Source organism: Dendrobium catenatum, unplaced genomic scaffold (genome assembly GCF_001605985.2).
Source record: "Dendrobium catenatum unplaced genomic scaffold, ASM160598v2 fragScaff_scaffold_35, whole genome shotgun sequence".
In the NCBI taxonomy this organism is placed as follows: domain Eukaryota; kingdom Viridiplantae; phylum Streptophyta; class Magnoliopsida; order Asparagales; family Orchidaceae; genus Dendrobium; species Dendrobium catenatum.
Genome location: NW_021318497.1, coordinates 506430 through 512429, shown reverse-complemented (window position 1 = coordinate 512429; position 6000 = coordinate 506430).

Below are 6000 nucleotides of genomic sequence, written 5' to 3'. Positions count from 1 at the left end.
TAAGATTATATATGAAGTATATAATATACTAAGTATTACATGTCTCTATAATTATATATTTGTTGTTTATGGTTGATGTATTGACTTTAGTTATATATATTAGTTACGTGCTAGGTAATGTAATCATTCTGTAGTTTTTAATATTTTAAGGCAATAGTAAAGATCCAAAAGATTGAGGTTGTTTTAAGTTGAAGGCTGGAAGTTTCTTATGCAATAATTAACCTTTCTTTTTTCTTTTATAGTCATGGTGTATTTATCATGATAAATTATTTGTATTGGTTGAGCATCATGGTTATTATAAAGATGTTATCATGGGTTTTAAATAATGTGACTAATTAATAAATAGTTATATATTTATTCTTTCCCCTGTTTATGTAAATCATCTTTATATAGTTGATCTGTAAAATATTCATAATGATATAATTCTTCCAACATTATATCTTAGGGCGTCACAATATGAGAGAGACTAGAGTATGATTATATGCTATAGTGATGTCAGGTAGAAAATTAAGTTCTAGTTTGATATTTTTACCTATTTTTGAGTTTGATGTCACTTTGAGAATGGATGGGTTGAGTCCGTACAGAGATTAGATTGATTGCGTGAAGAATAGGGTCATATTATTTTTTTGTATTAAGAACTATTTATTTTAGGGAGCTAGGAGAATTCTTTTGAGTCTGATTTTTGCTATTCAAAAGGATAGGTTATGGAAGAAAGGTTGTATGATATTTTTGGCATCTATTCAAGATAAGAGTGTAGATTTTGAATCCTTGGTAATGCGACCATTTCTTGATATTTTTGTTAAGGAGTTAGTATGTCTTCCACATGATAAGGTGATTAAGTTCTAAATTGATATATTCTTGGGTATTGCTCTGATATCCAAGGTCTTGTATAAGATAGCACCTAAAGTGCTTCAAGAGTTGAATGTGTAACTTTAAGAGTTAGTTGACCAAGGTTTCATCCACCCTAGTGCGTCTCTATGGGGAGCACCTTTTCTATTTGTTCATAAATGATATTCCATCTTATTTAGCTTCTAAAGTGGTCCATGCAGTGTATTTGAGGATTGTTTTGGAGATTCTAAGATGGATTCAATTATATTTGAAATTATCCAAGTATAAATTTTAGTTAAACAATATTTACTTTTGGGGTATGTGATAAGCAATGGAGGTGTCTTTGTAGATCCCCAAAATATTTAGGTTGTTGCTAATTGGCCATGGCCTACTACTATATTTGAGGTACACAATTTTTAAGCATAGTTAGCTATAATAGGAAGTTTGGTGAAGGAATATTTTTATTTTTATTTTTGCACCTCTAATGTGAATGACTTAGAATTCAATGAATTTCATTTGGACGTCTCACTGTGAGGTGAGATTTAGAGATAAAAAAATTATTTAACATCTACTATAGTTTTGACCATCCCATTAGGTATCGAGGGATTTTAGGTATTTAGTGATTATTCATTGAAGGGATTATGATGTGTTTTTATGTAACATGTGAATTCTTAGAAAATGCTTCCAAGTTGAAGTTGCACGAGAAGAATTACTTGACACATTATTTAGAACTTGTTGTTATTATATTTACATTAATATTCTAGAGACACTACTTATACAGAGTCAAATGTGAGATGTTTTCTGATCATCAGAGTCTGAAGTACATATTTACATAGAAAGATTTAAGTTGAAGAAGGAGGAGATGACTTAAATTGATCAATGATTATTAATTTACTATCCAATATTAATATGATAAGGTGAATGTAGTGGTTAATGCTTTGAGTAGGAAGTCTTCTAGAGTGTCGAGTATTCATCTTACTTCAAACAATCTTCTTATTTGGTATATAGAAAGATTAGAGTTGGAGGTCATTACTCCGGTTAATTAATATTTAGGCATTTTTAACTAGGATGATCATCCAACCTTTTATGTAGAAAAGAATATAGAAAGCTAGAGGTCAAATGTAGAGCATATGAAGTTGATTAATCTAATCAGGTCTAGTAAGAAACCTTAAGTATTATTTTGTGGTACTAGGGTCATCTTCTGTAAGGATAGTTTTTTTTCCTAGTTTTAAAGATTTAAGATAGAACATTTTGTATGGAATGCATTATTAATGGTATACTATATATTTGGGAAGCAAAAAATATATATGATGATATGAAAGGTATGTTTTGGTGACCTAGACTAAAGAAGAATGTAACATATTTTGTTACAAAGTGTGAAGCTTATTAGCTAGTGAAAGTAGAGCATTAATAACTAATAGGTATTTTATAACTGTTTCCTATTCAAGAGTGGAAATGGGAAGAATTAATGATGGATTTTATTATGGTATTCCTTAGATCGATGATGGGACATGATGATATCTAGATTGTAGTAGATCTTTTGATAAAGTTTGTGATATAACTTGACCTAACATGACCCATGGATAGATACGTCATAGTGTGTTGAATTGGGACAGGCCACCTCAAGATCTATGTTTTGGGGATTGCTCAAATATCTTTTTTTATTTATATACAAATATAAAGGTTCTAATTAACTAAAGTAAAAATAAATAAATAAAACAAACTCATCCATAAATATGCATTCATTTCATCAAAACATATACACAATATTTATATTATAGTACATGGAAACATAGACCCCAAAATAGAGAAATAAAATAACTAGTCATGACTATACAAAATTGGGGAAATACCTATACAAACTAAGATAGATCAGATCCTAGACTCAGCAACTCAACAAGTTAATTTCCTTTCCTTTGATATGAAATATAAACTAGATAGGTATGATCCAACATAGCTCAATAGATCACATATACTAATTTGAATTTTTAATAATTTTTTCATTAAACATTTAAATAAATTTAAAAGTAGTTGATAAGAACATATTGTACTAACTATGAAATTAATTATAATTAGCTATAATAAGATAGATTATGCACTAAAAAAAATAAACAAGCACTTTGTATACTACACTAAAAAGTATCAGAATTCCCTTTAGCCCTTATACCTACCATAAGAAGCAAATGTCAAAATTTAGGTCCTCATTTCTCCCTATACTAGTATATCAAAAAATACACCCTTATGACTCCTAATGCCTGACACATATCAGATATTCAAAAATTTAGGCCCTTATGACTCCCTATGTATTTAGTACCAGAATAAAACATACTTCACACAACCAATCTCTTCAGAATCTTATAATATAAGCATATGAGCACATATATCACTATAATTCAGTATGTGAATAGTAAATAAATCAGCTTGCATAGATTTATTATGAGTTATATAAGTAGCCAACTATTTCAACAACTGAGTAAAAATTCAATATTTCAAGAATTTACAAAATTATTTAGATTTGTTTAGAACATTATTTTGAAACTTTAATTATACTATAGCATTATCTCTTGGATTCATAATTATTTCTAGATAAGTAAAATAGTTCAATTTTTTAACTACCTAATAGAAAATTTTCAATAAAATGTACCTAAATTTGTAGAATTTTCATTACTAAATCTTACAAAAAGTTACATGGTGAAAATTGTGTGGGTACAAAATTATCTGAATTTTGTTTTAGTAAAATTATAACTTAAATAAAACAATTTCAAAACTTTCATATTTTTGAAAACCAAGATAGGTGGAATGACACCTACCTCAATTTAAACAACATTTAAAAATGGTCTAGAAAAAGGATCAGATTCACCCAAATCCTAGCTTTCTCTTGCTAAAATCCTTCTTTCTCTCTCTCTCTCTCTCTCTCTCTCTCTCTCTCTCTCTAATCGGCCTTTTCAAAATGAGAAAATATATTTAAAATAGTTAAAATGGATATTTTATTAAAAATTATTTCATGGCACCGTGGCATCATATCCTATACACCATAGAGATCCTCTTAGAATAGAATGGTACAACAAAGCCAACACCTGCGTCATAATGCGAAAGTTAAATTGGCCAAATGAGAAAAAGCTCAAAGTCATGGCACTGCCAATACTTATAATGGGGCATTCCAGGGTAAACATTTTCAAAAGTTTATATAATGCGCAAAAACCCCTGAGACCCACTCTAGAATAGATTCATACATTCACATGCATATAGAACTTTCCTAGAAACATGCTAAGCGGTTTAATTAAAAAAAAAACTTAGTTACCTCTTAAAAAATTAGGTAAAAATAGGTAAAATGGTGTACTTTTTTATTGGTGTTACTATCCTCCCCTTCTTAGAAAAATATTATCCTCAATATTTAAGAACTTAGAACATTGAAACATATCAAGATATAATTATATCATCTTTAATTCCTTCTCTAAGTAGCTTCTTTTTTTATTCTATTCTTCCATTATACCTTAACCATTATGAACTATTTGTTCCTTAATCTTTAAACATCATGTGCCAAAATCTATTACAGTTCTTCTTTGTGACTCAAATTTGGATTGACTTAACTTCTTATGTAGACAGTCAATATTCAAAATGAGATACCTATTTTCTTAGAGATTACACATGCAATACATTTTGAACTTTTGCATGTATTCTAGAAACTATAAATTATAAGCATATTTTCTAATCCTTTTAGTTTTATAAAACGGCCCAACATGCCTTAGAATCATTTTCCCTTCGTTTCCAAACCTACAGATGTTTTTCATAGACTTGTTTTTCACATATAAAAAATCTCCAACTTGAAATTCTTCCGCTAAATACTTAGCAGCATAATACTTCTTTTGTCTATACTGCATAGCCTTTAATCTATCTCTAATAAAATGAATCATTTTAGTAGTCTAATCAACTAAGGCTAGCCTAATCAGACTCTTCTCACCTACCTCTATTTATGATAGAGGGGTTATGCACTTCGTGCCAAACAAAGCTCGGTATGGGGCCATACCTTTAATTGACTAAAAACTATAATATAGGAAAGTTCAATCAGGTGTACATGATCCTCCCAACTACTACCAAAGACTAGAACACAATCTTATAAGATCTTTTAATATCAGAATAATCCACTTGGACTGACTGTTAAATTATTAATGAAATGTTATACTAAAATATAGTTTAGTACCCAAACCTTATTGATTTCCTCTCCATAATTTGGAGGTAAAAATGTTATCTCTATCAGAAATGATCACATTTAATATTCTATGCAGTCTAATAATCTCTCGCATATATACATGTGCAATTTATCCATATAATCAGACCATCAGATTAAAATGAAATGTGCAGACTTCATCAAATAATCTACTACAACCCAGATAACATCATGTCCTTGCCTCAATCTAGGGAATCCCATAGCAAAATCTACTATTACTTCTTCCCATTCCTATTTTAGAATAAGCACGGGTTACAGAAAACCTCTCACTCTCTAGTGCTTTACCTTTGCCAACTAATAAGCCTAACATTTTGAAATAAAATCTATCACATCCTTTCTTAATCTAGGTCACCAAATTATGCTTTTTAGATAACTACACATTTTAGTACTTCCTTGTGATTATTACATCCTGTAGTATGTTTAATGCATAATTACTTATCTCAGATCTCCAAAATTAGCAACCCACAACCTATTCTTGCATAATATAACTCTAAAAATCATATAATCATATATCAGGTTTCATATCAAATTTAATTTGATCGATAAGCTTTAGATACTTCATATCTGACTTCTAAGCTTCCTATATCTTTTTCCATTAGACATAATTGAATAGTCATCTATATTTGACTGCTAGAATCTTGATCAATAATATTAATCACTTCTAACTATATTCTTTCCATATCATGAATAAAAAAATCATCAAAAGTAAGTAGAAGGTTCAATATTCTAAAACACTTTGAATACAAAGCATCTAGTACTAAATTCACCTTACCAGATTGATATTGAATAGTCAAATTATAATCTTTAATTAGCTCAATCCACCTCCTTTGTCTCAGTTTTAGTTCTTTTTGAGTGAATATATACTTCAGACTCTGATGATCATTAAAAATCTCACTTCTTACTCCATGTAAATAGTGCCTACAAATATGCTGAACAAATACAAT